Genomic DNA, 12412 nt, shown 5'->3' on the forward strand with positions numbered 1-12412 from the left:
GCAAAGTCTATGATCAGTTTAAAACATTCTAAATTTGTCTCTTCTCTATGTTTAGTTATTTCATCTAACATTGGCTCTTTATTAACATATAAATATAAACATAGTTATTGATTCTTCATCCAAAATCATTGCTGTAGACTGCTCTAAATCTGAAACAAAGAGTGGGGTTCTAAAGATTAAAATGATTACTTTGGTACTGGCAGTAAAATGATATTGTATTCAGATTTTTCATCACCCTGAAGGAGTGGGGGGTGAGGGGGAAGAAAAGAAAGAGAACTTTAATAATGAAAAGTGCTTGCAACAGCTTTATGCATAAGAAGGAGTACCAAAGGTGATTCATGTGACCCAGGGAATGAAGAATAATTAATAAAATACAAGAGAAATGAGATTTGGTTCTTCTGGGAGAACAGTTAGAAATCTGAGGGGAATAAACATAAGAAATACAGAAAGAATAGTTAATTGTTAGATAACATTGAAACATAAATTAATGTTCTAATAGGACACAATCAAACATACATTGAAACAAGTTTACTTTCCAGAATATAAACTTTAGCATAAAATGCTAACAATGACATTCAAAGAAAGAAAAATAACACACACACACATAAATATACAATGAAGTGGGAAAAAAAAAGTTTAGGAAAAGTCTAGGAATACAAAGGAAGTCTAAGACTGGCATTTTGTTTTCATTTTTCTTTCAGTATTCTAGAACACTATGCAAGAGGCCATGCATGGGGTAAATTTCTTGAGAAAGTCAAACAATCTTCTGTTTACTTATTTATTTGTTTATTATTACAGGTTTCCAGTATGTAAGTATAACTGTTTACACAGATGCCCAGAAGACTTAAGTCATCACTAAGTTCCTGATCTTGTAGAAGTAGAAATGCTTGGCTTCTGTATTACTAAATAATTTCTGTTATCTAAACGCTAGCAAAACCTCTGTCCAATGAAAAATTCTTAAAATAAGTCTCAGGAAAGGAAAGAAAGTCTTTTATCAAGACACAGCTACAGTGCTTTTAAACTTTGAAATAAAATTACTGAGAATATAACATACATTAAGTCCAATTTTCCAGAAAACAAGTAGGAAAATAAGTTTTTGCTTAGGAATAGAACTCTGTTTTTGCAGGCAAAAAAAAAAAAAAAAAAATAAAGAGTGTTTTTGGATTTCTCTCAAAGTGTCTCAAACACTTGTTGCTCTCATTTTTGTCACATACAAATGTTCACACAACCTTCCATAATCCATTTGTACCCTGGTGTCAGTCCTGGCAGCCAACCCCCAAAGAACCCACTCATCTATATTGTTCGCCTTCTGCTGAGCCTTATGCTTCCCTGCACTTCTGGCAGTGGCCTCCACCACACCAGCTGAACCACCAAATGCAAATTTAGACAGGGTTGAATAAGTTTGGACTCCCTGGACCCATTAGTGACAGCTGCTCTGGCACATGCTCTCTGGAGTCATATGGCAGGAATGCTCAGTGCTCCCCTTTAGAGACAGGTTGCACCTATTCCTGACTTCCCAAATGTTTAATTGCTCCTTCCACTGACACTGAAAGCAATGACCCAAGAGCGGTGATGACAATATTCCAATGTAATACAATTTTAGTTATGGGTCGTATGAAAATGTAATATTTTATTACATGCAAATTAATTTGGATATAGTATCAAAATGCATTCTTTACATCCAGGGCTCCTGGTCTCAACATCCTGTAACAAATTAAGGGATATCTCAGCAAAAGAGGGAAAAAAAAAAAAAAAAAAAAAAAAAAGATTAATCACTTCTAATTTGAATTATATGTGTTTTACTTATTGCTCACTATGGAGCTTGGAGAATCAAATGAGAATTTACTTTTTCTTTACTTTTATCTTTATTATCTTTACGTTTATCCTTATCATCTTTATCATTTTTATTTTTATCTTATCTTAATCTTTTTCTTTGTCTCTTTTATGTTTTACCATGGATTTCAAGTGCTCAGCAGTGTTTGATAGACTGAAATTTGGGGATTTAGGCAATGTGAAGTAGACTACAGAGTTAATTGCTTCAGTATCACCTGAGCATTAAATTCTCTAGTACTCCTAGGGTACTAATTGTACTTTGAAATCCCTCTAGTGATTGGTTTTGTCCTGGTATCTTATGAACAACAAGGCTTAAAAAACCCTTGTGAGATAGATTTCATTACAGCTTTTAAATAGTTATATAAACTGGACTGCAAAGAGATCAAGTTCCTTGCTCAGTGGTGTGCTGTGAATCAATGATAGACTCAGCAATAGACCTGAAATGACCTATAGCAGTTTCCTTTCCTTTTACTGACAGGCTGTATTTTCTCAGATAACAAATTGCACAGGCCTTTTTTTTGCCCTATAGAATACAAATTATCAGTAGCTGGAGTTAGACTTTTACTCTTTTTTAGGAGGCAGCATAATGTTTTCACAATTAGGCAGTTTCCTGATGGGAAAATTTTGCTTGTTTTTGTAAAGGTTTAGAGCTCCACAAACCTTCTGTCTGTTCTGTTATTTTAGATATTGTTTTTTTGTAAAACGAACAAACAACCAAAAAACAAACCTTTTGCTTTGTGCACATTTATTTTGCCTTCCTACTTTCTAGACCTGGTCTGGAAGTTGAAAATAGAAAGGAATCTTCCAAAGTCCTTTTTCAACAGTAGTGCTTATGAACAAATTGGTATGGGAGAGGAAGAGAGAGTTGTAATTCATTATAAGGACTTCAGAACAACAAACCACTGCCTTAGGGAAAAAGTAAAAAAATAAGAAATAAATAAAGAAAAAAGAATGTAGGCAATTGTGTCTTTCTTTCAGTTGTTAATAAAATGGAAGCAACATTTTACAAAGCTGTAAGAGAAGTTCTGTCAGAAATCTCTTTATCTGAGACATCAATATAAGGCATTAAAGCAAATTCTTCATTCAGATCCCATCCTTTTTCTCCATTTGAATCAGCACTATTTTCAGATCCAAACTGCCTCAGCGAGCACTTATTGTCAGGGAAATAGCTGTTACAAAATGAGATGCAGAGTCTAGAGTAGCGTCAACAAAATATTGCACAGTCTGGTGCAATAACAGTGAAGAATCCCTTTCACTTCCCACTAAACAAGCAAAATTGTGGAAAACAGCCCTAGCATTGAAGCTACTCAGCTTCTTAAGCACTGAGTGTTTGTTTCATTTCCTTTGATGGTATTTGTCAACCATCTTCTGTTATGCAACATAACAAATGGTAAGAGCCCGGTTTTGCACAGCTGACTTGAGCTGTCTCCAGTGACCAACAGCCATGAAATCAATGGCTCTTCATTTGCTTTTGATCTCATATCTCCTACATGTTTCCTAACTGATTGCTAGCTTTACCAGCCTGCCAACACACAGGTTACTTTCATTTACTATAAGACACATGTTCAACATACCTGTAAACAGTTTTACAATGATTTGTTTGTACACTCTGACTGTGTAATGCCATTCTTAGACTGGAAATGGTGTCTGTTAGCATTTGTTAGTCCTCCGCTGGGCAAGAGGTATGTTGGATCAATTAACGTATGGCCAGTAGCCTCCCTGAGCAACTAATTACTCCACCATTCATTGTCAAATAGTGAACTCTGGTGAGAAAGTTAGGTCTTTACCATATAATGCATGAGGACCCTGTTTAGATACCAGGTCAGCATGAGGTCACAGGTGTGATAAACACTCTTTCCTAAGCCAGTAAAACTATCATACTATGTTGGAACAAGCCTTAACCTTCACTGTACTGATCAGCCTTGACCTGTTTCACATTATTTTAAGATGCTCGAGGGATCAGTCTGGATGCTAGCAAGACAAACACCTACATAGCAGATGCTTCATGTTTCTTAAGGACAGTGAATGAAAATACAAAAATGGTTTAAGCATTGAAAAGATTAATTCCTTAGCCAGTTATCTTGCCTCCATAACCTAACTTTTGCTTTGTTCTGTTTCAGAAACAGGAATGGATGGAGGAATGAGAGGGTATTTATTCCATAGCTCACTGCTCTGGGCTATATAGAAATATCTGTTTGAGTTCTCAGTATGCTGACAAGCCCAAAGAACAGCTCTGCATTGTACAAAGATTTGACTAAGAAGCAGTCTGATTCCCATAAGGGTAGCTGCACAGCTTTGCAGCATGGCACGCAGTGCAGTGCATAAGCTGCTTACATGTATTAGCTTGATTGAAGATAGACAATCATGTACAGTAGTGGAGGTAAGTGCAGAGGTTGGTTTTGCTGCATGTGACAGACCTTTTTTTTTTTAACAGAATATGTCAATTTCATTACTTTCTTTTTGCAGGTAATTGAAGCTTCAGTAAATTCAAAGTATTTCCGTATAACATGGAATCCTACATATTTCCCACATCTACTCACTCAGTAGTTCAAAAGACTGAATGAAGGAAACTTGTATTGGTATTAAAACAGTTTAAAAACTTCACTTAAAAAGTTCTGTCTTTCAGCTGAAAGTTTTAGAGAAAAAAATATGCTCCTGGAGTTTAATAATTGTTTTTCAATAGGTCTGCATATCTTTGGAGTCCAAGTCCCACTGACATGGAATGAAAATTATGCTCTCCCTTGTCTTAGAGGACTTTAAAAATCAAGACAAATATTCCAAAATTACTGGAGTACCTTTGAAAAGTTTCACCTCAACCACTGCCGTGGACTGCTGCATATATATGAGATCAGGATTATGTTTCATGTTCTTGTTTCTCTTAACTAAGAAAATGATTTCACCTTCTTTTCACTGCTATAAACATCATGTATGAGTATAACTTAAAGGCAACAAGCTTTTATTTCCACTATCAGCCTATGGTTAAAGTGAATTATAAATGAGAAAAATGTCAACAATTCAGTTCACAGATTCTCTAGAGTTAACCTATGTGGCATTTTAAACCTATCATTATAGCAAATAGTCTAGCCTTAATAAAAGAAAGATAATGGATGCTGTAGTACATAAATTGTTAAAGGAAAATATTCCAGCCAAGTTAAAACAGAGAGCATTAAAAATCATCCTCTTATTCTATCTGTTAAGTCAGGTTAGATCAAATAAAGTGATCTTACGCTTTGATCAAAGATTTGTTTCTTTGAAGATATTAATTTTGCTGAAAGATTAACAAAAGTATATCTAGTGCTTCAAGCAAGATAGCACAGAAGGCATCACAGACAATGAGGATTTCACACATTACTCCTGCATAGCTACAGATGGGGTAAACATGGCACTTCTACGGATCATCTTCCATTGCAAGAAAAGCTAGATATCTCTTCTCAGTCATGCTGGTAACCCAGACTGAAATCTCAACCGACTGTAACAGGGAACATCAGGCTTGTCAGTGACCTTAAGGTGGGAAAGTAAATCCATCAAAATCAGGCCTTTTTGATCTAAAAAATAAACTATCTGGAGACAAATAATTTTTGTGCATGAGAAACAGCATCTTGTCCATAAAATACAGACTTTGTGGACTTCTCAGGAAACACACTGCTACTCAGTAAAGGTAGGAAAGCCTGTACATAGCCAGTGACTGCTTGTGCAGTGCCTTAGTTTACCTACCTACATTCCAGACCTGATTTTATTAAAGTTTTGATAATGCTTAGAGTTTCTGAGATGCAGAGATTCAAATAATCTCTGCATTCAAATAATCTCTGCAATATCTCATGATATTTTTATACCTTCTCATTTCTGCCATTTAGTTAGGTGTTCTGATTTCTTGTTCCCAATAAGGGCAAGTAGACAGACAGAGAAAATAAAAGATGAATTAGCTCATCTTCTTCAAGACCCCTGAAAAATATAAGCCTGAAATCAAAAAACTCTATCATATGTAATGAAAAGACTTAGGCATCAAGAAATTTCCCTTGTCAGAATTTTACAGGTTCTTTTTCCCCACTCTGCAGTCCCAAAAGCAAACTCCTGTCTCATTAGAACAGTCACAGGACCATGTCCCTACAGTTGCACCGGTATGTACAGCTTTTGGCATCAGCACCTCCCCTGCATCTCACAGTGCAGGCAGTGCATGCATCTGCCTGAGTGGGCACTTCAGTCCTGCCACAGAAGTTTGGGTGAGCTCTGGATTTTCTCCTCTCCTGTAAGATACTTGCACAATCCCTCCCTTTAAATTGCATAATAAGGAAAGGATTTTGCCAGACTGTAAAGGATGGATTGGTTTTGTATGCAGCTTTACATTTGTGTATATGTATATATTTGCCTTTCATCTGAATGCCATGCTTTGACATATCTACATAAACATGGATAGCATGTGCCCTGTCTGGTCCATATACCCAGTGCGGTGATGTTCCTGAGTGCAAGGCATAAAGCTCCTGTCAGCTTAAGGACAAAGCTCTGTCTGACTGAAATGTCAGATACTATATTAAAGAGGTAGCAGATTGTGATGATAATGAAGTGCTACAGCCTGTCGCTATGTTACCAACTGCTCTGAACTGACATGTCAGAAGGAATAGGAAAATGCCCAGAATCCCTGTTTGGATCCCCTTCCCACGCCTACCACTGACTGAAGTATTTAAAATATTTACAGATATAGCCAGCATGTTTTTTTACAAACAAAGCCTAAAATGATAAATATATCATCCCGGTGAGTCTGCTGTCTAAAATTATCCCCTTGCCTTTTCAGTTAGCCTCAGATTGCATCCTGCACCCTCCAACAGCAAGAGATCGATTTGGGAATGGGCACTTCTCTGCCCAATCTCTGTCCCTTACAGAGGCCAAATTCCCCGACTGCTGCATTGTGTTTAAAAGTAGATTGAAACAGGAGGAGAGATGGGTTCCTGCTGTTTGAGGATGAGGTGAGAGCTGTGAATGCTCTTTTAGGGAAAGGGAGGGCAATCTCCATCCCTCAGCCTGCTGATTCTGCCTATTACCGTCTTATTTATACCACATTAGCGTCACTGACCTGGGCAATGAGCCTTTTGGATAATAATGCTGGCTGCAGCTGGCCCTTAAGGGGTGAGGGCAGAAGTGAGGGTGGTGCACAAGGGCACAGCAAAAACATCACCTTCATCCTGCACAGAGCAGCGCTCGCAGCAGGCTTAATCCCTTCCCCTCCCTCAGCAAATCTACTGCTGTGCAAAGCAGAAAGCTCTCACAACCAAACCACTTCTGCTCTCATGGAAATTTTTTTTTGTAAACAAAGAGACCAAAACAGTGTCCTTATCACGGAGCTGGGGATGTGCTACGACTTGCCTGGCAGTTTCGATATGAGATGGATCTTCATCACAGGGTGTGTTTGCTGAGGAGAGATTGTGTTTGGAAGGGCACTGGATCTGGATGTGATTCTGTGTTCACAGAAGCCAATGTCATTTTTAAAATCCTCTGTCTACTCAGTCAAGCAAACAAGCTGGTTGGAGTTGATTGTTTCCTGCTGCACACTAAGCTGAAACAGAATTCTTAATTATTTTATCAGTTGTGGCTGAATTTTCAGTTACATAAATTGGTACGTTTCCCCAACATTTTGAAAATAGATCAGTTCTCTGAAAAGTCTACTACATTTAAAATAGAAATAGTTTTTTTTCTTTGTTTGGTTTGTTTTGTTTTGTTTCATGAAAATCTACCATATTGTTACATTAATTTGGCAGTGATCATTTTACACTGGTTTGGGGTGAGAGTAAATTTGTTCTAAAAATACAGAGCAGATACATTTTTAAGAGTTAATAAAACAACTATAGAAATAATTCCATTGTTTCTGAAAAAATCACACTCAAATATCAGGGACTGCTAGACATTTGAGTTCAATAATTATTATTTTTTTTTTTTCAAGACGATGTGAAGCTGAGCATCAGAAGGAGTCTGTAGCTACAATGCTCCAGGTACCAGATGAAATGGAGGAATCAGTGTGGTATGTTGCTTCGTGGGGTAGTCCATGGGTAATGGAAGTCAGGATTAAAAGAAAGAGGGAAAGAGAGAGAAAGAGAGAGAGAGAAAAAAAGGGAGAGAGAAAGAGAGAAAGAGAAAAAAAGAGAGAAATGAAGAAAGAGAGAGAGAAAAAGAGAGAGACAGAGAGAGAGAGAGAAAGAGAGAGAGAGAAAGAGAGAGAGAAAGAGAGAGAGAGAGAAAGAGAGAAAAAGAGAGAAAGAGAGAGAAAGAGAGAGAAAGAGAGAGAAAGAGAGAAAAAGAGAGAAAGAGAGAAAAGGAGAGAGAGAAAGAGAGAAAGAGAGAGAGAAGGAGAGAGAGAAAGAGAAAAAGAGAGAAAGAAGGAAAGGAAAGGAAAGGAAAGGAAAGGAAAGGAAAGGAAAGGAAAGGAAAGGAAAGGAAAGGAAAGGAAAGGAAAGGAAAGGAAAGGAAAGGAAAGGAAAGGAAAGGAAAGGAAAGGAAAGGAAAGGAAAGGAAAGGAAAGGAAAGGAAAGGAAAGGAAAGGAAAGGAAAGGAAAGGAAAGGAAAGGAAAGGAAAGGAAAGGAAAGGAAAGAAGGAAGGAAGGAAGGAAGGAAGGAAGGAAGGAAGGAAGGAAGGAAGGAAGGAAGGAAGGAAGGAGGGAGGGAGGGAGGGAGGGAGGGAGGGAGGGAGGGAAGGAAGGAAGGAAGGAAGGAAGGAAGGAAGGAAGGAAGGAAGGAAGGAAGGAAGGAAGGAAGGAAGGAAGGATCTGCTTTTTTTTTTTTTTTTTTTTTTTCTTCTGAATGCATGTGAAAAAAAATATATGCTCAGACCACAAAAGAAGCCCTGTACACCTAGGAGAGTCCTATTCCTGTCCTTGCCCTCCTGGTAGAAAAGGCATGTTATCACTACTATTTTTCTTCTGAAAAGAAGAGTAAAACAGACATTTAAACAACCTTCTGAGTAAGAGGCCATGAAAGCTTCTTGGCCTATCTCACTCGATCAACTCTATTCATCCTCAAGACACCTCAAAGCACTTGTCATCAGTCCTGCCATATAACACAGGAAAGTTGGAAGAACTTCTGCAGCCACAGCAATAGCATCTAGATGCTATATTTTCTCCGCTTCCAGCTCTGTTTTCTGTTCCACTCTTTTGCACCTACACTTGGGAATGGGCAGGCTCTAGACTGAGCTGAGACAAGAATCTGAGAAATTGTCTTTCTCTTTTAGCTCTTCTTAGCCACAGCTATCAGCAGGTGTATGTGACTACGCTAATATTGCATATAAACGAAAAAGAAAGATTACAAAGGCTAACTCCAACTGTCCACAGCAGCTTCCAGTTGCAGTGTAAAACTCTCTTGGGTAGACCAGGCCAGAGCTTCAGGTAAAAAGCATGTGATTTCTCATCAGAGATCTATTGCTACTAAGGAACATGATTAGATTGTCCAAAGAAGCTGTAGGATGTCCACTGCTCAAAGCAATCCAGATGTCCGCCAGCAATATTTTAGGCATAAGCTGCCTAAAATACCTCATGATCCTGATGATTAACTGAGGTCCCTTCCAGTTCTATTTTCTATGACTGTATCATTCTGATGCATATTGTAATGTATTTTCTGCCTCCTGTGAAAGTGGAAACGTTGCTGTCTTGTTTCTTTAATAGTATTTGGTGGTATACTTTTATTGACAGCAAGGCCCCTGGAGCTCAAGATGTCAGATGTATTGACTCAAATATAAATAATTTAAAGTTGTTTTTTTTTTTTTCTACTCCATTAGTTCTACCCAGCTCTTTACTCCGATCCTCCAGATAGATTTGTGATCAACATAATTGGAGCAGAGATTTTTTTTACTTTTCAGTAGAAAGTTTGGTTGTGTGTATTTTTTATTTATTTATTTTTCTTCCCCCACAGGACTTCAGTGCATGAGCTTGACAACATCAGACCAGTTGATTGAAATGTGCCTTTTAACTTTGTCTTAAGAGAAAACCTGGAGAAAAAGCATGAAAGGAAAACAACACTCTAAATGAAAAGTGCAAGATATATACTGCTCCACAGCTCTTTCCAGCTTCTGTGCTGAGTGGATCAACAAGGGTTGATAGAATAAAACTAGGGTCTGCCTGCACCAGGGAGAATTGTAATGAATGAATTAAATTACTGGGGGCTTCAGCCAGTTTAGCAGTAATGAGGAGAAGTCTTCTGTGGTCAAGGTTCTTAGCTTTGGTTGTTTTTATCCATTTGCTGTCAGTGCATGTTTTATAGATGAACCATTATTGGCAGGATGTCAGCAAGCACGTGTGCGCACAGTTGGACACCAAGGAGCCTCAGTAAATACTGAGATTATCCATAAGCACAAACAAAGCTTTGTGAAGATAAGTTTCAGCCATAGCAAAATCTGACAAAACATCAGTTTGTCACATCCAAATACATTACCATGCACACAGGAGGTGATACATTTGTGTTCTCTGTTTTCTTGAGCCTGAAATGTCCCTTGGATTATTACAGTTCATGGGGGTTTTCTGAGTTACTGGCAAACGAGAAGAAGCTTAATGGATGCATTCCCATTTTCATATTTTTTATGATGGGAGACATACAAGATGTATTTTCTAGCTTGTAATCAATAAACACTACAGTCAGAGAGAAAGTCTTTAAATAATTTTACAAATATAATTTCATAAATGACAAATATATACAGCATCTTATACTGTGTGATATAATTTCACAAAAGCCAGTGCTGTAGGATATAGATACCTGTGAACTTTTTCTATTTCACCCAGGTTCTGCACGGAGACTTTGTTCTTCTCCAGTTCTTGGAAGTGCTGATCTTTATGCATGAAAGCGGAGAACATTTCTGTACCTTGGTGTTTTAGAGCTCAAGTGCATCCTTAACTAGCTTTCTGCTCTCTTGTGAAGAGAATTTCACTTATATGGTTATCAAGTTTGTCATCTCTCCCCTCCGCCTTTGAAGCATCCAAAACATATGCTAGGGAGTAACGCTACAGTGTGCTACAAAGAGATAAAATGAAGAGATGATCAATCAAATCCAGAGATGGCATGGTTGAGAGCTAAAAGTCTGGTCCATTTAGGCTGCTGGTAACACACTCATCTCTCTCTCCCTCTTTCTCTCTCTCCCTCTCTTTCTCTCTGGATCTAGATCTTCTGGCTGTTCTGAGTTCAAAGCATGGCATTTAGATGGAAATTCTTTCATATTGGCCACTGTATGGTAATAAGGTCATTACCCTGGCTGGCCAGCCAGAGAGTGTGCAAAAGTTACTGCTTCAGAATGGAAATGAAGAGTTTTTTTTTGTCTCGAGAGTACAGACAGTTAAAGTGAAATGATCTGAACTGGGACTTAGCAGATCCCTAAGGACAACAGCCTGCCGAGCAGGGCATACTGAGTGGCTTCAAGTGGGCTCAGCCTCTTCCTGCCAGGACAGCATCCAAACTGACCCTTGTTATCTCCTGCAAAAGGAAGAGTGTCACCTCTAGTTCCTCCACAGCCAGCAGCCTATGGAGTTTATTTGCCTGAAAGTTCACAGTCTGCTAATAGCCCAATCATGTAATTTAGAAATGATAGTTTCTAATTATTTAACTTTGCAATATCTCTTGTAGATGTTGGGATCAAATTTATCCTCTGAGCATTTCATTTCAGTGCGTCTTTTCATATTTCCTTAAAGATTAACAGTGATTTCTCCAGGAAGAGAGAAGTACCTGAGAAATTACTGACTGACTTCCACAGTAGCATGGATATATTATGCTGACATTTCTAATGAAATCATAAGCAACAATCCAAAGAAAGAGGATACAAAGTGATTTCAAGATGTTCTGCTAGCCAGTTTCTAATTGGTTCTTGCTCTAGAAGTAACAGAGGATTGGAACAGCTTCGTGACAATTTAATAGGAAAAAAAAAAGATTTGTTAGTCTCCAAATTAATAGGAAAGTGTACATTGCTGGCAAAAAACACTTGGTCCCACTGTCTCATCCTCTCTACCTTCCTACCTACTATTTAATACTTAAAAATGTTCCTCTGTGACTGTAACAGATGTAATCATCTTGAAAGAAAAAGAAAAAAAATCAGTGTCTTATATTCAATACTTACTAAGTTATTATTTCTTCATTATAGCTAATATGAGTTTAATTTCCAGTGTCTGTGATAATAGAAATGTACCTCTTCAATGGAAAAAAAATATATGTATATGATTACATTTTACATTTGGGACAATTTTACGAAGGTTAACTTCAGTTTACCTAAATGGGTTCGCTGAAATTATAAGTTAAAATATTTTAAGAAGTAGCCATTGCACACACAGTCTGCTGTTGTTCTCTACTATATTAAAGTATTCTGTGCAAACATGACGAGCAATAATCTAAGATTATTATAAAATGCATGTTCATTTATCAAAAAAGCCTATTTTAGATTCTATAAGAATCCTGGCAGAAACTCAGCTAGAGCCATTTAGGTATTTATAAACAAATTAGCAGTTTGGAAGACAAGCTCAGATCAATATATGTCAGATCAGCAGGGTCTCTTGAAAAAGAAAAAAAAAAAAAAAGAGGGAGGATAGAAGGCACAACAGAGATTTGTTTTCTAATGGATTACAAT

The 12412-nt window shown here is 37.6% G+C and overlaps 1 long non-coding RNA gene across 3 annotated transcripts in view; it reads left to right on the top strand.

Moving 5' to 3' along the window:
• LOC137845393 (uncharacterized) overlaps window positions 1-12162 on the top strand; it is a 43287-nt gene extending 31125 nt beyond the window's left edge. For 2 of the 3 annotated variants that reach the window (XR_011090208.1, XR_011090207.1), the window contains 5 exons: window positions 702-736; window positions 3954-4213; window positions 4300-6794; window positions 7766-7843; window positions 9724-12162. This is a non-coding gene — a long non-coding RNA (uncharacterized lncRNA). The remainder of the gene's footprint in view (window positions 1-701; window positions 737-3953; window positions 4214-4299; window positions 6795-7765; window positions 7844-9723) is intronic. The other variant, XR_011090209.1, reaches the window with a different exon arrangement.
• The last annotated feature ends 250 nt before the right edge of the window (window positions 12163-12412 follow it).

Source organism: Anas acuta, chromosome 1 (genome assembly GCF_963932015.1).
Source record: "Anas acuta chromosome 1, bAnaAcu1.1, whole genome shotgun sequence".
Classification (NCBI taxonomy): Eukaryota; Metazoa; Chordata; class Aves; order Anseriformes; family Anatidae; genus Anas; species Anas acuta.